Below are 25,770 nucleotides of genomic sequence, written 5' to 3' on the forward strand. Positions count from 1 at the left end.
TTACGAACACGCCACAATCGTCTAGTTTGAATGAAAATATTCTTTCTGTAAAAGTGAGAAAGAAAATTTGCTTCTTCGTTAACCATCAACGTAAACTAAGCAGAAACAAAGGTGAAAGAGTCTTAAAGTTCACCTAAAGTTAAAATACTAACATGTTCGTAAGAAGTCGTGGAGTACGGTTTGGATTTGCTGAAAAGATGTTTACTTTTTGCTTGGCGAAATCCAGAAAACATGTTTTTGGCGAAGACGACTGTCATCCTTCTTTAAACTTACATTCATTTACGAACATTGGCCGGTCATTACGAGAGAAGACCTGGCAGCAGTTGTTTTTGTGAGTAATAAATTTATGTCTTCTTGTGTAATTTGTGTTGTTATTGCGAGAAAAATTTTTGCTGCTTCAGTCGGATTGTCCGGAGATAACAAAAGTGCATAACAAATTTAAAAACATCAATAAAAACGGAAATTTTACCTTTAAATGTTGTTGATGACCAGCTGGTGTCTGTTCTGTTCCCAGCGCATGTCTTTCGGCCAAAATTTGCTACAGCTGGTCTTCCTAAAAATTTGCGAAACGCAGAACTTGCGAGTTTTTTTTTAATTTGGCTTTATTTTTGCTGCTTGTCGGATCAGGACCTAAAAGGTCAATGCCGATAGAAAAATTGGGCAGTTCTTCGCTGGTTTCCTCCATATTTTAAAAAGAAGGAAAACTGCACTGCAGCTTAAAAGACGACAACTTTGCAGCCAGGTAAAAAAAATGCTCACGTCATCTTATTTACGCACAGGCGTGCGTAAATGAAGATTTTGTTCATAGCGGCTCAATAGGACTTATATACGGCAAGCACGTGCGCTATGTTATAATAACTACTTATCAAATCGAAAACAAGTTGTAAGATATAAGGCTTCCATTTCAAACAAAATGAACGGAGTACCACAAGGCTCTATCCTTAGGACCTCTTTCATTTTTAATCTTTGTAAATGATATCACAAATTCCTCTCAGATACTGTCCTTTATATTAATTGCAGATGATACTAATCTATTCTTTAGTAATAAAGACATAGGTAATCTTTATAAAACTGTGATGAACCAAGAATGAAATCAAGTCAATTGATAGTTAACTGCCAATAAGCTATCCCTTAACGTTAATAAGACGCAATTCATAAAATCTAAAAAAAAGAAATTGACTCATGGTGAAAAAGTGATTCTTAATGTTTATTCAGTTAAAGAAGTGAAGTACACAAAATTTTTAGGATTATACATTGACGAAAGCTTCTCTTGGAAATATCATATTAGCAATGTCACAATGAAAATGTGAAAAAAAACAGGCGTGGCCAAGGTTAGACATTATTTACCTCTCAAAACGCTTCAAGTGTTATACATGACGATGATCTACCCGTATTTAACATAATGTAACATCATTTGGGCAAGTACTTATCCTACTAGACTAAACCAATTCTCAAAACACAGAAAAGACTTATCAGAATTATGACTTTTTCAAGATACACTGAAAAGACAGGACCAGGACCTTAAAAAATTGAATATATTTTTTTAAAAAACTATGCAAGAAACTCAGCTGAAATTCCCTTCTGACACTTGACAGAGAAATGTCGTACCAAGGGACTACGTGGGCAGCGTTACTTATTACAAAGCCTTCACCACTCAGTGTCATCGAGACTCAGTGTCATCCTGTTTACAGACCTCCCTCCCGTCAGAAAAAAATCGGAGAAGAATCCGATTTTTTTTTCTGAGGAGAGGGTTCTGTACACAGGCTATTGTGTGACAGCCTTTCCTGAAATATACCTGACGTTTATCCCGTTTAAAAAGCCAGACAAATTCTGCTAATAATAACACTGAAAGATCATTCATACCCCATAATAATCATCACTATTTCCTCCGTTAACACAACAATCAGCACGACTCACTTTTCATATTATCCTACTGTTATAATATATAGATTTACCCGGGGCTAAAAGCGAAGCCTCCGTTTCTATACTTATGGTAAAACAATCAAATTAATAACATGAACTCTAAGCCAAAAAAAAAAAGAAATATTCACATCCCTAGGAGCCTTTGGCATCAGACACCTTTAGAGGGAGGGGCTAAATGATTTAGAAATATATCCCACAAACAAACTTGAATTGAAAAAATTGTTAAATTGTATTGGTGTCTTAAGTAGCAACAATTTACAGGTTACGATTTCTAGGGTCGGTGTCTCTGTGTTTAAGGGAAGACCTAAAAGAAAAATCAGGCCGACTTAAGGACTTTGGTCTTCCCATAAGCCCATTACATTTTCTTTTCTTCTCTTTTTTTTTCTAACGGACCCGGACGAACGGTTGTGTGTAGCCTTTACATTTATACCTCACATATTTGAAAGAAAATTTTACCGTAAGGTGTATAATCTGACGACAGACATAGGAAAGCAAACGATAACCTTTTTCGCTACTAATAACAATAATCTAATCTTTCACTACAAATATAAACGTTATACAGCAGCTTACGACTTTTTTTATCAAAAAAAAAAAAAAAAAAAAAAAGACAAACTCGGGCTCGAAAAGCCGGCGAGTCTGTCCGTTTTAGAATAGAGGAGAACTCTTTCATTTTTTAGATACGCTCACTTTTTCAGTGAGAATGTAAGCCGTAAACAAACAACTGAAAACAAACGCAAACGCAAAATTCAAGTGGTATTCAGCTGTATTCAGGGCACAAGTTATGGAAAAAGAGCAGCACATTGCACACTGCAAAACTGCAGAAGTCCTTGAATTGTACACACTGCAAAATTCTTGAATGGCAAGTGATGAATGAGAAAACGAATAGCAATTCAATGCGGATTTATGTACAAAAACAACACTTCGTGTTTCATTCAAGAAAGGGCCGTCTGAATGTTTCTAAAAATCTCACGATCTGTAGTCTCATGGTCGTTTTTTGAGCTAATGTTATGAATGAACAATGACAGATAAATAGCTTAATTTCTTGAAAATTTTAATTCAAAAACCCATACGTTAATCATAAAAAGCAATTCGCGTAAGACAAGTTAAATCGTTACATTCACGCAAGTTAAATCGGTCGAGCACATGGTAAAAAATCAATTTTAAATGCACTTTTTGTGGTTTTTCTTTCGCGCCGATGTCAAAATTTAGAAAACGTCCATGAAACCTTTATAAATACAAAAATTCCTTTTTAAAAACGAACTTTTCTCTGATCATAGAGTACGGAATGTACCTCAAGTGTCTTCAGAAACCTCGCTGCCTTGGTTGGTTCAAAACAAGCCAAGCGCTGCGATCTGCCGTGTGGAAAACAAGGTTGAATTCCTCGAAAGACAATTTCATAGCGAAAAGCTTTCGCTTGTCCACAAAAGGAAACTGAGCATTCTTTTGAACTTTCTCTTTCCATTTGTGTATTTCAGATCGGCGTATTTTCAATCTTGAAATGCAAACCCCCACATCGCGCGCGAGCCATTTTGTTGATGGATTACATTCACAAAGGTGTCAAATCTGTTTCTTCCTTCACCCCCTATATGGTTGACATGACCATTGGACGTTTGTGGGGGAGTGGGGTATGGGTGATTTTACTGATTTAGTTTGTATTGGAAGAATTTTTTCCCAAACCTCTCTGGAGTTAGAAATTTTTTCCCCGACATATAACGGTGTAAGATTTTTTTTTTCAGCATTGTACGTCATGAGCGATATTTTTTTTCAGCGCAGGATATTTTTGTCCCAGGAATTTATTTGCCTGCTTTTTTCCTCTCGAAATCAGTCTGCAGGACATTTTCTCTGAAATCACCCATAACCCCCTCAAAAGTCAAGTGGTCGGCCCCTAAAATCCAGCAAACGTTTGGTCAGTTGACCGAGATTCGGATTTGTCAATCATTTTCTAAAGACTTTTGAAACAATAGGGGACAAAACTCTCTGAGGGAGAGGGGAGGAATTCGTTTCTACTTACCCCTACCCGAAAAGTTCGTACGGACGAACGGACGTACGGTGACGTCATTACCAAATTTGCTCGGATGGATAGTTTACCAAATTTTATTACCCATGGTGCTCCGCTGAGGCTCCGCTATAATCGTGAGATGCAATTTCTTTTCACAGGCTTTTGCTCTTTATTTAATGCATTGCGTATCGAAAAGAGCAAAATTAAGGTTATATTTTAATTTATGCATCAGTCAGATCCAACTGTGAAAGGTTTGAACCCAGGAGTCATTTCAAAAGTAGGTTGAGTTTGATTGTCGTTTTAACGTAGTCCTGAATAGAACTGTTGTTGTTGACAGTGACTGACGTTTCGACAAGCCTTCAGAGTCAAAGTGAGTTGTATCACGTCAGTTGATGGTGTTATACTCTGGTTATTGATCTGATCAATTACGTCGCAATGTTATTGGTCGTCTGTCAGTTAACTGTCAGTTATTATTCATTCAAAATATTTCCCCGATTCTGATTGGTTAAAAGCACAAGCATAATTCACCATAACAAGTTACTGATGACCAAATTTGGAAGAATTTTGTGTTTAACGAGGAAATGACGTCAAAAATGCAGCCCGCTACAGGTTAAGGCACCGTTACCGAGAAGACCTAGGGACGAGGTTGGATAACAACCTCTTCGATCTGCTTAATTCTTCATATCCTACTCGGCCTCGTTCATTAATTGCTAATTATGTTATTTATTTTGTTATAACGCTGTATACGCTGTGGCTATATGGCCGGTAACCGGTCAAGGTGTTGAAAACACTAAATGACCGGCAGTCCTTATATTCTCCGTAAATTTCACAAATCGGAAAAAACCAGCTTAACCAAACTATCATTTGTCGATTATGAAAAGTCGAGGGATCCTGAAATGCTTCATAGATCTCAAGAATAGCGTTTGGTTTACACTGGGCTCAGAAGACGAAAGAGAGAATGTAGGGTTTGTCGGTCACTTTTCTTAATCGACATATGATAGTTAAGATTAACTGGAATTTTTCGATTTTGTGAAATTTACTAAGAATATAGGACTGCCGGTCATTTAGTGTTTTAAAAACATTGACCGGTTACCGGCCATATAGCCACATTTAGATATAGTTCGTAGGCCAAAAAAGTGCCATAAAATTAAAATCAATAATAGTGTATAAAGCTATCTGTTCTGAATAGTTTAATAATAGGAAAGGTAGTTCTTCAAATAATAGATTGATCATACATGATCGTAGATGTATTGGAATAATTGCCCCTAAATTTTATTCAAATCCTAGATCAAACGAAATTTGATTCAATGAAAAAAGACGTCGATTCATGCAGTTGGATTTGATTGATACATTACCCAATGCAAACCAGTCGCGATATTTATTTCCTAAGACCCATCTTAGTTTTCGAGATTACGAAAACTAAGACCCCCTTAAATCGAATCCGTCGAAATATGAAGTCAAATTGTAACCGAAATTGGTCTAATCTGTCAAATTATCTTCTGTCCTATTCTTTCCACCGAATTTTAGGTCAAATTCAACGGTTAATTTGGGGGTCTTAATCGCTTCCGATCGTCAAGTGGTCAACATCTTTATCGGTAAAACATCACACAAAAATACGTTTTTTTACCTTTGCTGGCCAGTCAAAACAATCAAAACAAAGCGCACTTCTCTTCTGGGTGATTTTTAGGTAACGCAATCACGGCCGCAGAGACGCGAAGGCAAATATCCATCTCCAGCAGGTGGAAAGCCAAAATTATAGTCAAAACAATCGGCGGGGTAAGGCATATTTTCAGTGTACCATTATATACAGGTAGTCTATGGCTTTTCATCCTCTTTTTAAAGCCTCAATACTGATATGTCTCCAAATTTTTAGAAGAAGCTGATCGTCAGCACGCAGATGATAGTTTTTGGTTGTTTTACGGATTATAGTCTTTGAACAGTCGTAATTCGACTTCATATATTTTTTTCGGATTGGTTTTGTAGGGGGTCTTTGTTTTCGAAATAAGATCGGTAACGGAATTCTCATAAAAATAGCGGACACCAGTTCAATGTAGTTACAAGCAACAAAATCCGAGGGGGACACTCCCTTATTTGGCCTATACGGGTATGTGCCGCTGAACAGGGTAGGGTTTTCAAGTCTTGAGTCTTAAAACAGGGAATACAATTTCATTATTAAGCGTCTTGAACAAAGTGTCTTTTAGTACTGGAAGCCTTAAAAAGAGTGTGAAGACTTGCGATGACCGGTCTACATTTGCATAACCAATAATTTTTTCCTAAATATCTATTTATTTCCACGATTTTAGTGTAAAAATTACTTAATTCTGTATGCAAAACAAAACAAATCAGGGTCAGAAAGTAGTGTCTCCTGTCTTAAACAAGGTTACGAGATGAGCAATTTTTGTCTTAAACAAGGTCTGGGTTTGAAGGCCTCGGCGACACAGCTGTACCCAAACTTCCCTTGATTGCTCCCCCGGGCAACAGAACTGATCTGCAGTAAGCAATGTTTATGTAGGACTTACCGTCTTAAGTTTAAGTCCATTCCCAGACATTGGATAGATAAGGTTCCATAAGTGACAAGCCAAAATCTACCGTTTCATTGTATACAGACCCTCCCTGCGGAAATAACAAAATTGTATGTTTTGGACAGCTTTGACCTCGATTCCCTCAAAGTTGCTGTCTGAAGTAGCACAAATAGGAGCTGTTTCTATTTATTCTGTCGTACCTTAAGTATTTTTTAGCAAAATGATTATGAGAAAACCATTTTAGTCCTCAAAAATTGTTACACACACTAATACATTGTAATTTACCGACTTAACTTGGAATGAGTGAACTTTCCATTATTGAATGATATCATATACGAAACACGTGCCGGAGACTAATCTAGAGCTCACACACGCTGCTGTCCCGTATTTCTTGAATGAAAATCTTTTCATTTGACGAGAGTGAGAATCCTTAGTACACTGCGAAAAAAAAACTTCCCAATGACACGACATGCGATCTACTCCGAAAGTGATCTAAAAAGCTAGAACGCACTTGTATTACATTGAATTTTTCAAGAGTTTAAAGCATTTTTTCTTAATTGAGTCTCAAGCAAATCTTTTTCTGACTGATATCCTATACGAAACACGTGCTTGAGACTAATCTAACTTAAGGACTCACGTGCGTTGAGATCTTATTCTTTTGGTAACCCCGATGCATATCGGTGATTGGTCATCTTTGTCCTTTCCGTCGAAGTCATGGAACATGGAAATTAACCAGAGAAAAGATTACTCCCGGGGGTGGGACTCCCATATGAAAGGGGCGGGGATGCTAATCGGCTATTTTGAAAAACTGTTTGAATGCAGAGGTCCACGCAACGCGTAAATATAACTGACTGGTTCCTCTTGCCGGATCTCTAATTAACGAGATGCTGTAGCCAGACGTCACTTAAAGTGTAAAATAAAACAAAAAAGAATACAGGGCTGGCCTACGGCAAAGGGCTGATTTATTATAGGCCAATATTTCGGCCAACAAAATTAGCCTTCTTCAGGGCCAGAGCTTTACTGAGAGAAAATATCTTTTAACGGTTCCTAAAATTTGAATTTAAAATTTACATAAGTGGTTAATAATATTGGCCTATAATAAATCAGCCCTTTGCCGTAGTGCCAGCCCTGCATTCAGTTTTGTTTCGGATATTTTGGGTTAGACCCTTAAAGGAGACCAATCTAAGCGGGGCCTTTTTTTTGACCCTTAAAAGAGAACATTTCAAACTTTTATCACATGAATCGAGTAAATAAAACGAATTGAAAATATGTAATTTTTGTTCGCCTGCAACCCTAAAAGAGACCTTTAAGGCTAAATATAATGGCCTTTTGCTCAGAGCACCCTAAACTTAATGGAGACAAAAATCCGAAATTTACATCCCTAAGCAAGACGACGAGCGTCTCCTCTCCTTTCATACGGGAGTCCCCTTGAATGCACTTACGGTGCCGTACTTTCTCTAGTGTGACCTCATCCAGTGATAATTTAAAAAGTACCATGAAGAGGTGTGGAGGTGTTGTACTAAAATTTGACTCGTGGTACAGTGTCTATCGAAGGAGAATGGGGGGAGGGGTGGTGGTCAGTAAAAAAAAAACAAGCTCTGTACCTGTACCACCCCACCCCCCCCCCCCATCCCCCCCCAAAAAAAACCTGGGAAGGAAACTGCAGCCCGGCCAACTTCAAAAATGTACCCATTTTTCTAGTTAAATAGGCTGTCCAAATTTTTTTCAGCTCATTTTCCTTGAACTTAGTGAATTGTTTTTAATCCTGCTTTTTAGATGCTTGTTTTATCTTCACTTAGCCGTTTGGTAGACAATTGAAACTCAAAAAATCTTCAATAATTTGTTGCATGAACGTCCGGCGAAATAATAAGACTAATCGTCACCTGAATCATCGCTGAGAAAGATTCAATTGAACTCATCCATGTGTGTCTGCATGTTTAAATGTAATCGTAAACACAGCGAAGGAGCCGGAAATTGCAAAAGCTACTTATAAAGACGCCAAAATAACCATCGAAAGTCCGTTCCATGCATGGTCAGATCGTTCTAATGAAGATCGTTTCACGTATAACCTTTGACATAATATGGAGCCTTCATGAGCCTTTTCTGAGACAAAATGTTCACCTTATTTGGAGAAGAGTCGAACGTATAACCCTCTAATGATTGCGAATGAGATATACACTGAGTTGACTCCCGAAAACTCGAACCCTCGCAAACTCGAACCGCGCGCTTACTCGAACCAAAGTCGATTTCCCCTGGATTTCCTTTATCCATTTACTGTAATTTTACCCTCGGTATCTCGATCCCTCGATAATTCGAACCTCCCGCTAACTCGAAGTAATTTTGTGCTACCCTTCAGACCCGGCCTTCAGATCATTTCTATACAATTTTACCCACGATCACTCGAAGCATGTTATAAGCGCGTGAAAAGTTTGGTACAAAATGTTGTTGAAAAGGCAGTTTTGAATTTGTAGTTTACTAAGCTCCTAGCCCTTACTAACCTCGCCTCTTTCTCCTTTCTAAGGAGAACAGGTAGCTCCCTTAGTCCACCTCTGTGGAACAATTTGGGGCTGTGAAAACGTTAAAGTGTTCTTTCTATTAGCTACGCTTTTTTTGGCGTGATTCACGTATAGAAAAACTTTGAGAATACTCACGAGGATGCAGGAGCCCACACAGACGTCCTTAGAGCTTTAGCCTGTTCCAGGGGTTTAGATAGTGGAGTGCGGCGCGAAGAGAGCGGGAAAAATTTTTTTATGCTCACAGATCCTCGCGCCGTCCCCACGATCTGAGTGCCTGAAACAGGCTATTTGGGCTTCGTTCCACGTTCCTGCTCTATGAACGTGGGACAGGAAGGCGTGACGAGGCCTTAAAAAAGTATGCGTGGGAGGCTAGGGTTTCTGACAGTTATGACAGTTAATAATGTCCTTACACGGGCGAAAAATCTTCGCCTGGCTATAGGTGACCCCGATGATATTGAATAATACCAATTTCAGCACTGAAACACACGTACCAATTCTGCCGTATGGCCAGTACCTTCCGCATGCGCACTACCATATTAATTAACCCGGCAGTGACTGCCATGGACAGCTGCTCCGTCCCATTAAGACTCATCATGCCATAGCCCGATGATATGGCACTGGGTATGCAAAAGTCCTTTCCATACGGAGGAGTTGGTGTAATATGACCCTCATTTATTTTATAGTTTACCTGCATCCTAAGAGGGAAATGTGTCACAGATGATCCCCTGTGCTTTCTGGCCACTGGAGCCATTATCACAGAAGGCCGATACTCATTCACAACAGGCAGTGAAGATGGAATTGGCATTTACAAGGACAATTGATGGGGCATTCTTGGCCAATATGGGCACTGTTAGTTTTAGATTGAAAACTGAATACCAATTTTGCCAGATTACTAAAGCTATTCAGTTCCTCTTCTGCACACTCTTCTTTAACTGAAGTAAGTCTGTATAATGGTCTTAGCTCAGAGGAAACACTCATTGCGTTAAGCTCGACACCTGGAAAAGGAATGGGGTGATTCATCTAAATAAGAGAAACAAACAAAGAACAAACATTAATGCTGACACATTGCATGAGAACGAACGTCAAAGCACCCGCGAGGAAAAGTACTTTTTAATACCCAAACGCTAGGAAAAAATACATAGGATCAGCTGACATTAAGAATTGTTTTTTGCTGTCAGGACAAATAGGGTACAAACCCCACCCTGCCCAGGTTATGCGGTGCCTGCATGTACAGGCCATGACATACAACACCATCCAAACCGCGTTTTTTTTTCACAAAATACGAAAGATGTCACAAGTTTCGACAGAAAGCTAATTTGCCTAACTTCTGTTTTGCTGAAACTTTTCAAAGCTTCTTCAACAAATAATTTCTTCAGAATTTAGTTGCCTGTATTACGGACTTTCCCAATATTGCCTTATCACACGTGCGCCCACCCTATAAATTATCTTTTGAAGTTAGCATCAGCGAAAAATAAGTGGCTTTTGCAATAAATCATTCCTCAGGTAAAACGACATTATGCCTTTGAATACAGCAGATATCTACATAGTATTACTTTTCCAAAGGGTACGTAAATGCAATATTTTTACGTTTTTGTGGGGGTCTATCTTATCGGGTGTAATGAAAAGTAATGTCAAGTTAAAAGTAAAACTATTTAAACAGGCTGGCATTCATACGGTCTATGCATCTCAGAGTAATATTCTTTACATTAAGAATATAGAATTACATTAATAAAAACAAAAAAACAAGAAAAACGAAATTAAAAATCGTCATTAAAATACAAATAGCGAAAAAAAAAAATGTTTCAAGGATTCACTGATTGCAGTACAAAACCGATAGGATAAGGTGCACTTTTCTGATTGGTCAGAGAACCGCCTTAAACACCAATAAAATAACACCTCAAGCCGTAGACTAGACAAGCAGAACAGCGGTAAGGAAGCATGGATGAAAAGATAAATTTAAGGCTATCTTAATTGACCAAACAGACTAAATCAGCGATGAAATACCGAATATGGTACCTTTTAGTCCCTGTAAATCTTTTGAGCAATCCCCCTTCCCTCCTGCCCAGTTCCAGATCAATTTTTCGACTGCCGCCATTCTAAGTTTATGAACTCGTGACCTTTCGTTTGCATGCAACTTAATAAACCATAATCGCAAACGAGGAGGGCTACGCAGTCTTACTGGAATAATATTTTCACAGTTGAACATGCAGCTGAAATCTGGTTTTTAACTGGTAAGCAAATTTGTCGAATAATATAAGACATATTAATCTATTGTTGGATTCTTTTTGCCACGATTGCTGCTGTCAAAGCAGACATTGTGCAAAACAATCCCCCACCAACCACCCACACCTTAATCTAAACCCACACCACTGCCGCTGAATGACTATGTCAGTTTGCGAAAGCACATTTTAAAGGATAAGCTTTTTTAAATTGCAGTGTTTACGAAGTGCGTACTGGTTTTCCCCAGCTGTTCACACAGCTAAATACAACAGGTAAAAAGGCAATTCTTAGAACAGAACGTGTAAAGCCCGTTTTCATCACGGCGTCATTTTACAGTCGATTACGCTTCAGTAACCAGAGTGCTTCAGGATTTCGTTTTCTGTGCCCAAATTAGGCTTGTCACCTGGGCACATGAATTTGAATAGGAGGGAAAGAGAAAAAATTCTAATGGTAGTTTTAAAATGACTCCATTGGTGAAAAGGTCTGTTCGTTTGGTTTGAGCCATTTGCATGTGCCACATCAATACCGAGGGATCGCTTTGTTTAATTAACTACGGTTCATTTGTTTCAGTGTTTTGAGTCCTGGGGAACCTGAGGAGAAGTCAGTTGAATAAATTAAAGTCCAAGCGCCTGCTCTAGGTATGTACCAATTGCTTACAGACAGGTACAAATGGTAGAAAGGCTTGGATGTGTTTCTTGTATTTAATTCACTTCTTGGTCGCCATATTTAACGCGATTACAGCGTGAAAACCCTGAAAACGTGCACTGCTCGATTTAATACCTTATATTTAATTCTTTTTTTTACTATTTGTTGCGAAATAAGGGCTGTTACTTTCCCTCCTTTTGCGATATTTCAAAATTTGGTGCGAAAGGTTTCTGGAATACAATTGATGAAGCGAAGCAAACCTTAAGCAAACTGAAAGACCTGTGAAAACTTATGCACTGACCACCTGTGAACTTCGTTTTCAAAACGGTTTTAGCTGAAATCAGCCTACTGCGAGTGTTTTAGTAACTCTTTTCTGTCATATACTAGCTTTGTTTTGACTACCAACGCGTTGGTAGATCGCTCAGTGGTAAAAAAGACTCCAGTAGGGGGTCTATACGCAGCCTTCGAAGCGTGCTCTGAAAAGTAATAGGCCTATCGCCACTGTCATGCTACCATCATATTATTGGGAGGTTGAAACATTATACATAGCTGTAATGCCGATAACAATACGAACGTACCAGCGGAAACTCTTACTTGAATAGCCCTATAAATTTTCTTCAATAACAACAAGCATGGGCTATACCGAGAGAAGTGTATGAATTAAATAAACTCATCGGCTGAATTTGAATGATTTGCATCAGGAATGCCAAAAGAAAGAAAGCAAAGTGGCTTATAGGACATCATATCAGACATACGTTTAGTCCAAGGTTCAAGAAAGGAGAGATATTTATTCTGATGGAGCATTAACCTAAAGTTAACACTTCAGTCGTACAATTGGAGGCGGCCAATTTTGCACCCGATGAATTTATGTAAGAAACTTATTCAATCAACAGAGGATCACTTTTACCAGAGGAATCTCGTTTGTAGTAGAAAACAACTAATGAATGCACTAAAATTGGCCAAGCAAAGCAAAGCTGATCAATCTTAAAATCTGAGATGAGGAAATTTTCTAGAACTGTTTTTGATGCACACATCTTATACGTTTTCGTGAAGAGGTTTTTATCTATTATGCACTCAGGGGTACCCAAGGACGGTTTCCTCTTAAATGCATTGATAACACTTATTAGGCTATCCGGAGTACTTTTAGATGTCTAGAAATGCATTATAAGCGGCGCTATAGAATATTATTTGTATCTGTTCGGCCATCCTAGGGAAACTTGAGTCTTTTCGAAATTACAAGGGCGTTAATATTATTTTTTCGAAAATTTTAGGTGCAATTTGACGGGTTACGAAAGTGAGACATTTTCTGATTTCTCTCTCCATTGCATTTTTGAGTCCGAAAATTTTAGGTTTCCTTTTCTCTACGAAAATAGCCTAACTTGGGAAGTGAAATGTGAAAATTAAACTTGAGAAAATTGTAGGGATTCTACTAGATATTAGCTTCGAAAACTGTACATGAGTGGAACAGTCATCTAGAAATCTTAGCCGTCCTCAAGTAATAGAAAATTCTAGGCCATATTTGCTTCGCCGAACAGATATTTCACACTAAACAGTCTTTGGTTGCCCTTGATTCGAACCTACCAACGGAAACTCCTTTTGTTTGTTTGGGTAGCTTTAAACCAGTATTTTCTCCCCTGAGCCATTTTTTCTTCAAAGTATCTCCGTTTCTGGTATGTTTGAATCTTCTTCCATGTGTTCGAGATGCATTTATGATTATTATCAACCTTCGAAAGGTGGTTAAGCTTCGAGCTTAATTCAATCGTCATTGTGATATTCCCTAAATATCACGGGCACCTGAAGCGATTGTAATAGAAGCACGATAATTCGCCTTAAGTGTCATTGTCTGAGAAAGTGTTCCAGGGGCCAAAAGTTGTGGTCAACCGATTTGGCTGAAACTTGGCACAGAAGTTGGGTATAATGAGATATTTTAAAAGCCACTTTGGCTCACTTCTCTGAGTTTTAGTTTTGGAGTTACAGGGAGGGTCTCATTTTTCGCCCTTTGAGCACCAAAAATCCCGTCTTCCAGGGGGCATTTTGAAAGTGTGATAAGACCCCACTGGTAAATTGTGCTGCCAAATGAATTTGACCATGAACTCTACTATAACAGAGCTTTCAGTTCATGCATGTAACTTTGTCCTCAAGGAATTGCATAGAGAGGAGCCTGGGGCTAGAGTTTGGCCAAAATTGATGTTAAAATTACAACCCAAAATAGCCATTTTTCAAAATTTCACTTTATTAACCTGCCTTCTTGCATAACTTCCAAACCTATGCAACTGTTTACTATAGTCACCCAGTTATCAAAATCAGTTGAGAAAAATTTGGCTTATTATGGTTTATTGAATTTTTGGAACAAACACTTCATGCCCCTCTAAGGCGATGCAAAATGGAATTTTGAGCCTAATTCAGGCCATAAGCAAACCAAATTGTTAACAAGAAGCCCTTATTCTGTATTTGGTAAGTGAAAATGAATTGTCAAAGCCAAATCAGTTTTGTTGTTTAGAAATACACCGATTCTTACCTTAAAATTGATCTAAAACGGGCCTCTGATTAGCGCAACAAACACATAATTTAGCAAAACAAAGGTGATTTTATTTTTTGAAAACCTAGTAACCACCATAGAACACAAATGATGATATTCTGATGTACATATAACAATCTTTTACAAGATGCTTAAATTTTTCTTTGATTTATAGTCAGTTTCACGTCATATTTCTAAGCATTACTCCAAGCATGGAAAGTCTCCATATTTTGTCAGGCCCTTTTTTTTATATTTTTACCAGATAAATTTAGCTTATCAAAAGGTTCGTTAACATATAATCTTCGTCTGACCTTGTAATAGCCTGAATAGTTGTTTTAAATACCCATCAGCAAAGAAGCATGACAATACATACATAGATTACACAGACATATACGAGCTTCGGTGAGCAGTATCGAGGTGAACTTTGATTTTCCGAGTCCTTTAGAGCTGAAACAATGAAACCATTCATCCACGGTTAGGAGAGCTGGATAACAAAAAGCTTGTTTTGCTGTTATAAAGAAAATAACCGAAACAAAGCCTTGCATTGAGATGATGCACTTGTTATTACATCAAGTTAGCTGGCCCGCCATTTTGGACTTGAAGAGTGTGGGGACTGGACCGAGTTCCCGTCCAATCCTTCTCCCGTTTTGCAGGAATTTTTTCTGTTTTTCGTCAGGTGTGTTGGAAATTCTGGAAGGGATCTGTTTCAGGATAATTTTATTTTCGATGGCACTTTATTCCTTTGGAGGGGTAAATGACCAGTGCGGTGTCACGTCATGGGCTGAGCAAGAAACAGGAATGCTTCCTTTGTTGTCTTGCCATAGTGACATGACTGCATGGTTAAAGCACAAGTAGAAGGGTTCAGGTGTGTCCGGGCAAGAAGAGGAAGAACTGGTGATGTCAAAGCTACAGGTGATTCAAAATATCAGTTAGGGATTATATACGCGCACAAATGGCTTTTATCGTGATCTAGGGGACTCTTCTGACTGAAGAGAGATTTAGAGACGACGATGTGTAGTTTACGATATTGTCGTCTCAAATTGTTTGTTTATGGTTGATTGATTCCCATGTTAATATCCTGGGTCCTTAGGAAGAGCACTAAACATTCATCAAATTTGTCCAAAAAAAAAAAAGTACGATAATCTAGACAAATCTGGGTCTGGGTGGACTGAGCCCTGTCTTGGTTGATAGGAATACAGCTGCTTGTTTACATTAAGCTTGTCACGTGCACACGTTTATCTTGCAATGCACAATGCCATTATTTACCCTTTTCGTCGAAGATCTTTGCAAACATGCTGCATCTAAGTTTTTCGATGAAATTGACATTTTCAGGGAAAAAATGTCACTAAAACGTCGTCGCAAAATCGACCGAATTAGTTGATATTATTGGATTTGCTTGGAATGGGAACTGACTCTGAATTGTTCTGGAAGAGCGCGGAAGATTTGTGTATATTTGCACAAAAAATTGTTTCATTATTTAATTAAAAAATTATTTAGAATAATGTTAACTATTCAGTTAAAAGAATAATGAAAAAATATACCTAAATAAGAGTGTTATCTGCTAAAACTCTCTAAAATTCCCTAAAAAAACCCACAAAATTTTAATTTTTTTTGGATAGCGAGGGCCTCTTTTGGTGAATAACCGCTGATTAGTTGTAGTGTAGATGACTCTGATGAAAAACTGCTGATTTGTTGTGCTCAGTGAACAGTACTCTAGACACTGTTGTAGCATGTGGGTGGACTGAGCCCTCTCTTGGTTGGTAGGAATACAGAAATATAAAAACGGTTTTTCAACGTTTCTGCCTGTGAAGTGTTGCTATTCAGTATTCTCCTATATATACTGCTATTTAAGTTCTAGTATTTGTCAATTTTTTTCTAATATTCTTGAGATTTTCTAAAATTCTTTTTCGTGTCTAAAATTTCCAAAACAATTCCTACGGAATTTTGTAGCTAAGCCTATTTTAAGTTGACTTGTCTTCGACGAAACAGGCAAATAAAGGAGACTGGTGGAGTTTCAATACAAGCTGGCTCAAATTGTGCATTGCCAAACTTAGCATTGCTTGATAAGCGTGCCCACGTGATAAAGATATTTCTGCGATGAGTTTGTTGAATGTTTAGTGCTCTTCGTAAGGACCCAGGAAATTAACATGGGAATCAATCAACCATGTGAACAAACAATTTGAGAAGACAATATCGTAAATTATATATCATTCCAGTCTTTCTTCAAGCAAATAAACTGCGATAAAAATCATTTGTGTGCGTTTATGATCCCTAACTGATCTTTTGAATCACCTGTAGCTTTGGCATCGCCAGTTCTTCCTCTTCTTCCCCGGACGCACCTGAATCCCTCTACAGCAAGACAACAAAGGAAGCATTCCTGTTTCTTGCACAGCCCATGACGTGACACCGCACTGGCCATTTTCCCCTCCAAAGGAATAAAGTGCCATCAAAAATAAAATTATCATGAAACAGATGGCTTTACACACCCACATGAAAAACACACATGAAAAACAGAAAAAATTCCCACGAAACGGGAGAAGGATTGGACGGGAACTCGGTCCAGTTCCCACACTTTTCAAGTCCAAAATGGCGGGCCAGCTAACTTGATGTAATAACAAGTGCATCATCTCAATGCAGGGCTTTGTTTGGGTTATTTTCTTTATAAAAGCAAAACAAGCTTTTTTTATCGAGCTCTCCTAACCGTGGATGGAAGGTTTCATTTTTTCAGCTCTAAAGGACTTGGAAAATCACAGTTCACCTCGCTCGATACTGCTCACTGAAGCTGGTATATGCCTGTGTCATCTACGTATGTATGGTCATGCTCCTTTGCTGATGGGTATTTAAAAAAACTATTCAGGCTATTACAAAGTCAGACAAAGATTATATGTTAACGAACCTTTTGATAAGCTAAATTTATCTGGTAAAAATGTAAAAAAATGGGCCCGACAAAATATGGAGACTTTCCATGCTTGGAGTAATGCTTAGAAATATGACGTGAAACTGACTATAAATCAAAGAAAAATTTAAGCATCTTGTAAAAAGATTATTATATGTACATCAGAACATCATCATTTGTGTTCTATGGTGGTTATTAGGTTTTCAAAAAATAAAATCACCTTTGTTTTGCTAAATTATGTGTTTGTTGCGCTAATCAGAGGCCCGTTTTAGATCAATTTTAAGGTAAGAATCGGTGTATTTCTAAACAACAAAACTGATTTGGCTTTGACAATTCATTTTCACTTACCAAATACAGAATAAGGGCTTCTTGTTAACAATTTGGTTTGTTAATGGCCTGAATTAGGCTCAAAATTCCATTTTGCATCGCCTTAGAGGGGCATGAAGTGTTTGTTCCAAAAATTCAATAAACCATAATAAGCCAAATTTTTCTCAACTGATTTTGATAACTGGGTGACCAAAGTAAACAGTGGTATAGGTTTGGAAGTTATGCAAGAAGGCAGGTTAATAAAGTGAAATTTTGAAAAATGGCTATTTTGGGTTGTAATTTTAACATCAATTTTGGCCAAACTCTAGCCCCAGGCTCCTCTCTATGCAATACCTTGAGGACAAAGTTACATGCATGAACTGAAAGCTCTATTATAGTAGAGTTCATGGTCAAATTCATTTGGCAGCACAATTTACCAGTGGGGTCTTATCACACTTTCAAAATGCCCCCTGGAAGGCTGGATTTTTGGTGCTCAAAGGGCAAAAAATGAGACCCCCACTGTAACTCCAAAACTAAAACTCAGAGAAGTGAGCTAAAGCGGCTTTTGAAATATCTCATTATACCTAACTTCTGTGCCAAGTTTCAGCCAAATCGGTTGACCACAACTTTTGGCCCCTGGAACACTTTCTCAGACAATGACACTTAAATGGCAATACAGGTCTTCTTGTATGTAGCTCATTCGGCCTAAATCATTCTAATATATTATTCCATATCAGGTTTAGGCAGACTTGTTGTTTTTGGATATGCAAAGGACAGAGCCTCAGCGTGTCTTTTTTTTTGGGTCAACAGATTTAACACTGAATCACACCTTATGAGCCATCTTCGCCAACACCTCGCCAAAAAGAACGAAAACTGGCTTGTGCGTCATCGTATAAGACATAACCTTCATCGAAGGATCGGTAAAGGACAGAAATATATTAGGTTGGAGACAATAATACACTGAAGCACACTTTATGAAATCATTCGTACATTTAGAAGCCGTTGTTGCACTCGATAAGCTTATGGAAGAAACGTTCCCAATTGACAGCAGATCACTTGAACACTTAGGAAGAACAACTCACTATAACCTGTGAAGCAAAGGAAAGCTGATCAAATGTTAAGAGCTGCACGCTGAAAGACACTAGACGAAACTGAAACTGAAAGACGAAAGACGCGAGACCAGTCTAAGTGACACAAGCATACATATTCCTAAGGTATTTCATGTAAGCCATGATCTTTGGCGAAAATCTATATTTGCCTTCCAAGCTCAGAAATGAAGCAACACAAACCTGAGTAGACAATGCCATTTCCAGTTTGTTGAATAAATGTATCCGGTACATGTCCATTAAAGTAATTATCCCTGAACTTAAAAGGCGTGCTGTGGGAAGGGATGATGCAGGACAAAGACGTTATGATTCCTCTTCGCAGAACTATTTCCACCGTCATTTTGTTTCTATCTAATGTTACTGCATCGCGAAAGTAAAATGAACAGAAGTAATGATATGAAATCTTTGGTTGGCTATTACCTTAATACACCTGAAGGTACTTTCTTTTCGGGTATGAAGAATTTTCTATTATTGGAAACATTTGACTCCACAGCTGATTTATCTGAAACTTGCTTCAGGTGACCTTCGTGTCGTTTGATATTTGCACATAAAGCGGAAAGAAGTCCAAGGATCGACTGAGGAAAGAAAGTAGTCTATTTTGTAGAAAGAGCTACACGGGCCACCTAAAGAACATCTCTTAAATGTCAAGACCTGTTGTTAGATAAGGATACTCTCCACTTTTCTGTTACTTTGCTTGCACGTCTGAAAGTCCGAGGTATTTACTCCAATTATCACCGTCTGTTAGTTGTGGCAATTGTGCAAAGCGCAGAAGGCCAGAGAAGAAGATAATGATTCTCAACTTCAACTGTTGGAAACAATAGACTAACGAAATTGATTGCATTAATGATTGCAAAATCAGCAGTCTATATAATGTAGTGAACTTAAAGGATTTAGAGGTGTTTCTACGTTTTAGCAATCAGACAAATTTGCACGAGATGACATCTCCTTCGGTACATTTAGCGTATAAAAGAAATTTTAAAGTTATATTTGTAGTTGGACTAGTCAAAGAGAGGCATGCATCTGCACTGCTAAAGGGTTATCGATCGTAAAAGAACATGCTTCGGGATATCTTATTATGATGATAACAGTGGTTTAGAATCATTCCCTTGTAATCCTTGCTTGATTTCTACGGCACTCCTGTGGATATACGTTTTTCCAGGGGTTTAAAAAGTAGTTATAAGAGTAATAACTTACTAACTTATATTGAAGACTTGCTTACTGCTTGATGGACGGACAGAGCCTTGCAGGTCTATTTCGCTTGGTCTCGTTGTTATTACAAATCTAGTGGTCAGTTTCACTCGTGCAATTATGGCTCTGGATGAGCTCATGAATGCACAAGAAAAGGTGCTCAGTTGACAAAAGATTATTTTTTCTAAAGAAAGACGATAAGCACTTTTCACCTTTTTCTCATGCAAGTCAGCGGACATGAATAGAATTTATGTCGGGAAGATGGGGCTCTGACATCTGAGTCTCGACCTGTTCAATTCTACGCTTCCTGTGTTGCTCTCAAATCTGTTTTAAGCTTGCAGGTGTTGGATTAATATTCACTGTAAATTAAAGCGTTTTTTTCATGCAATGATTTTCAGTCAAAACTTTCCATTAGGGGGGCACTACGATTGTGAAATACGAAGCAACACCAAGTGACAATTCCTTCTATCGGGCAAGGGAGTCGGAGAAGCTCAGTAATGACCACTTGATAGTTGTTCTTGTTAGTACAAAAAGTACTGAAAGTAGCTGTGGTGCTCTTAGATTCTTATACATGTTAGTCCACGTAGATTTTCCTGCTTTAGTGTCATTCTGTTCATCGCGAAAGCATCTTATTAAGTAATAGATCTCGTGACCCAGTCAACTAAGCTCAAATATGCCTTGCGTAAAACACGTAGTCAAACCTTGTTAGGGTTTTATCCTTGTTCAGGAAACTGAATGCTGCTTGAATTGTTTAATTTTGGGAAATCTACTCATGGCCCTAAATCTAGCGATGGGGCAAACGAATGCTTATGATCACGTGCGGTGAAATTTTGGTGGAGCAGTGTTGTTTGGCAACGAAACACAGATGCATCGGGCCTCGAAAACTGGCGCTTCTGCAAGATAAGTCCGAAGGTATCCACATCCTTTTCTGTCTTTTGCAGTAGCAATATTTTGTGGTTATGTTGTGTTTTACTTCGCGTCCACGTTGTTTTGTCACTGTGTGATCGTTACGTCGCTGTTTGGTGTCGAATCTTGTCTCAATCATTTTTTTATGATTCTTTTAAGGTTTAGTTTCCGATATTGGGAAAACCGAACTGTTCAACGCTAACTGTGTGACATTAGGAGCCGTATGTATTTCTGTAGATAATTCTCTGCGGTTTCATTCGCACTGAGAATTTGCCTAAAAAGGTCACAGAAAGAAACAGCAATCGTGCGTTGAATATTGCCTGTCACTTATTCTAACAAACGGCAGTGACGATTAAACGACCACAAATAAAGCTTCTAGAAACTTGTGTTTAGCAACACCTCGGCGTATCGAGGTGTATATTTGCTTCATTTGTTTCGGCTGCAGCATAATTTAGTTGGTTCCAAACCTTTTTCCTTTCATTAAACATTTTCATATCTGTTAAAAATATTTCAAAACTTTTAAATAAATGAGTTTACCATTTGCAGACGGTTTTCTTTTGCGTTTTCTTTAGTACACGTGAATAACTTTTCTGAAAGTAAGGTGGCAATTGGTGGTGGCCACACGGTTGTTTGCGGGCACAACGTTTTATGTACATAGCTTGATAGCCATTAGTTCTAATTAGCTTTCTTGGATTGTCCGCATTTTACCCTTCTTGAAAAGGTGCAAATGTGTTTGTTATAAGACTTCTAATCTTGCTTTTGACGGCTTGGTCCAGATTTTCTACACTACGACAGGCTTACCTCTACTGCCTCCACAATGTGAAAGTGCCCTTGTCCACAAGTGGGAAGTAATGTTCTGCTGTCTATGCTGAAAAATGGATCTTAGACCTTTATAGCATAAAGAGCATATAGTACTTACTTTGCTATCAAATTTGTGAAAGTATATTTGACTGATAAATAAGGTGAGAACAATTCTCACTCGTCTTTTCTTTGCACAACACATTTTTTTATACTTTACAGAAAATGAATTAATACCATAAGTGGCATGAATTACGGTTGATGGACTGACATTTTTCCCCTAGCTTTGTGTGAAACTTGATTTGCAAAGCCCGAATTGAGGGCAGTACTATATACAAGCCTAGTAATTATCTTGCACGAATGTAGTGGGCAAAGAGCAGACATTGTTTATTCATGTCTGTATTGGTTAATTTTGAAATTTAAAAGCAGTCATTGATCTTCCCCCAAGATAATGGCATGTTCTGGTACAGGGAAGTAAAATCATGCTACAGATCAACACGCTTGTTACTGCAACAACCTTGAGTGAATTTGACAGGATATCTATGGTTAGACTGACTGATCATGCACAACATATCAACCTACAACTCTGGCTTTGTTTAAAGTCTTAACCGAGCATCTGCCATCTTGCGAGTCTGTTGTCTTCAATCATTACAGTTTGCGATATGTGCGAATTTCCCTCCCATGCGTTCAATGCCTGAAGAAGTGCTTATTTTCAGCTTTCAGAGCGTGTTACCGGAGACAATGGTGCACCTATCGTCATTTTGATAATGCCTTAATATTAGAGGAAGGCAAAACTGATATAAATAGTTGAAATAGCGATAACATTACGAATCTGGAAGCGGAAAAAACTCTTGCAATTATAAATTTAGATAGACCTTAAATGTAATTTTAGTGGCAAGTCTCCCTATATGCAATCCATGCCTTAAATCTTTCTAGTAAATTATTCTGTATCAGGTTTTAGACATGTTGTTTATGGATAAGCAGTGACAGAGCTTCAATGTGTATATTTTTGTGGCAACTGATGTAATACAACAAAACACCTCACGAGCACTAAATTATGTTAAAGGAAATAATGAATATATAAATAAATGGATAAATGAATGAAAATAAATAAATAAAACTCTTGGTTGATTGTGTCAGATTTACATCAGAAAAGCCAAATGAGAAAAGGAAAACTTTCCTGCATGACACATATACATTGTATTGGACGTAATTTTAATTATGTTGGGGACTCGAACAGGTTAAGAACTTTGTTCGTACGTTTGTTAGTGGCCATTATGGGCATCGATGAATTTATGCAAAAACTAATTCTGTTCGACAGCAGATCGCTTTTACTGAAACAATCTGATTTGTTTTGGCGGAATGGCCAAGCAAAGTTAAAGACCTGACTGAGTTGACAAAGCTTCTGTGTTTCGGTTTCTTAATTCGCACTTCTCATCTGCGCAGCACAAGCGAATTTTGTTGTGAGAGATATTTCCATTTTGCACTGTTCAAGGCTAACTGTTTGACATTAGGAACCATATATATTTCTATCCTAATCTCCACGGAAAATCATATGGTAAAAATTTCAATCTAAAGAATGATGTTATCCCTTGGGCAACTTATACTTTCCACACGCTTAAATTTCATCTTTTAACCAAAACCGCCTTTGTATTAGATATAAGGTAGTTGCTGAAAGAACAACAATGATTTTAGTGCGCTGTTTGATAGAGAGATGATCAGTTTTTAACGCATCTCTGTTGACATCAGGCATTTTAGTTCAAGGATAATGGTGTGTGGTGGACAAATTTATTCAGCCAACTGTTCATAGCATTAATTGTCTATTCACTTTTGTGTAGATTCATTTGTAAAATTGGAAAGCAGCCACTGATTCCCGCCAAGGATCATGGCTTATTCAAAAGATAGTACCAGATAACTTTCACTTAAACAGGGAAGCACTTCGAAATTTTTATCAGTTTATTCGTACGCTTGCAAGCGGTCATTACTGGCGTCTATGAGACGTTTCTGTTCGATAGGAGATCACTTTTCATCGCTTGATGTATACATTTGAAAAGCAGTGGCCATTTGATTTCCTGAGTGACCTTGTACTAGTAAATGCGTGGAAAGTTTTATACCCACAGAGAGTTACCTCACGTGAGGGAATTGATTTGTGTTTAAGAGAAATTAATGAATGCGAAAATACTGGCAAGTAAAGAACATGTACTAGATGAGGACATCCTCTTTGCAAGTTTCTTATTTGCTCGTCTTAAAATCAAATTTATTTAACTGCTAGTATCACGTATTGTTTGCTTGGGCAGTTATGCAGGGCGCAAAGGCGAAAAAAGAACAGAATTTATTTTAATATTTAATTGTCCTAAACAATAGCATCGGCGTCGACTGACTAATACTGACAGGCACAAATCGAGTAGTCTATGCAAAGAAAATAAAAGGTCTGAGAACTGTTTCTACATTTCACATCTCAAACTCATACATATTTGCACAACATATCATATCTTTCGGTTAATTTAATAAGAAATAACGTTAAACTTGTTAGTTGGACAAGTCTAAGATAGGCCTTTTTATTGGTGAAGAACTATCATGAGTGAAAGAAGTATTTGAAGGAAAACACACTTCGGGATGTCGTATTACGATGAGTACCTAATTTGTAACTGCTATTTTGTTAAAAAAGATTCCCATCTAAGATTTGGTTGATTTCTTCGATAACAATTTTTATAACACTTTTCTCCAAGGGTATAGAAAGTAGTAATAAGAGTAATCGTTTTCTTTGAAGACTAAGAGGTTGATGAAGGGGGAGAGCTTTGCAAGTTTCTTGTTGGTTTCTGTATTTTTTGCACATCTTGAAGCCAATTACACTCCCCTGGACAAGTTCAAGATTGCAAAACAAAACGTGCACAGTTGACAAAAGGTTATGCATTTGAATATGGAACAAAAGCACCTCACACCTTTTCCTCACGAAAATCAGCACACGTTTGTATGTTTACAGAAGGTCTCTAACATCCAACTCGCGACCTGTTGCTGTCGATTGTTTAATATTTATATTAAGTGTATTAAAGCGTTTTCCATCCAATTATTTTCATTCAAAACCTTCTGCTAGGTTGGCACCAAGAAGATGAAATACAAATCCACACCAAGTGACAGTTCTTTCTTCCATCGGGCAAAGGAGTTGAAGAAGGCCAGTCATAATTACTTACTGTAAGTAGCACAGATTTACAAGCGTACAGTTTGAAAGTAGCTGTGCTCCTCTAAGATGTTTTTCCACCTGTATTCAGTATCATTTTGTTTCTTGATATGGTGTTACATTCAGGATTAATCCCGTGATGCAGTCCTGCTAAAATGTACATTACGTGTAACACGCTTGTAAACTTTATTGCAGGGGCTTGAATTCATGTTTAGCAAACTACGCTGCTCGTGACATTGAGTTTTGGGAGGCTCTTCGCTTTGGCCGCAAATCAGTCGATTTGGCAAACTAGTGCTGATGTTTCCTCGGTGAGAACGTTCTGTGGAGTATGTTTGGCCACAAAACACATATTTACAGTGGGCCTTAAAAAATTGGCGCTATCATAAAGTTTTCGGTATGTCCTATCTCACATTTCTTTCTTTCTTACGCGTTAGCGGTAATTGTTGGCCATGCTGTCTAATACTCCCAGTCCATGTTGTCTTATTGGCGGTGTCATCGCGAAGCCACAGTTAGGTACTGAATCTGGAATTTGTTATTCTTTTATCTTCGTTTAAAGGCTCCCTTCTGATGATCGGAAAAGAGAAAACTGGACATTATCGTTATGCCGTGAACAGGATGGCGGCTAGAGGCGGTTGTATTTAAATATATTTGCCTATTGCTTGTCTTTTATTCTAAAAACCGATAGCAGGGAATGTTATGACAACAAATCAAGCAATTAGGAAACTGGCCAATGCCTCAAACTGATATCAAGCAAGGCCAGACTTGTGCTGAGGGGAATTATTAAAAGAAAAATAAATGAACTAAATAATTTTCATGGCTGATTATCATACTTTTGAGTCAGGAAAGCCACGAAAAAGAAAGAAAGAAAACTGGCTTGTTCGACGTCATACCGTATATAAATTAAAATCCAAGAATTGAGAAAGAACAGCAATCTATTGTGATGGAGACTTTTTTCATTTCATTCGTACGTTTGGAAGCCGCCATTATCGAGCGCTCGATGAAAAGAATGTTCTCAGCAGACCTCGAAGAGTCTGAATTGCTTATAACAA

At 38.0% G+C, this 25,770-nt stretch overlaps 1 long non-coding RNA gene across 1 annotated transcript; it reads left to right on the forward strand.

The window, feature by feature from the left end:
• The first annotated feature begins 11,404 nt into the window (after positions 1 to 11,404).
• LOC140932742 (uncharacterized) lies at positions 11,405 to 25,537 on the forward strand. The gene is made up of 2 exons (XR_012164993.1): positions 11,405 to 11,818; positions 24,638 to 25,537. It is a non-coding gene; the product is annotated as an uncharacterized lncRNA (long non-coding RNA).
• The last annotated feature ends 233 nt before the right edge of the window (positions 25,538 to 25,770 follow it).

This window comes from Porites lutea, chromosome 4, assembly GCF_958299795.1.
Source record: "Porites lutea chromosome 4, jaPorLute2.1, whole genome shotgun sequence".
Lineage (NCBI taxonomy): Eukaryota > Metazoa > Cnidaria > Anthozoa > Scleractinia > Poritidae > Porites > Porites lutea.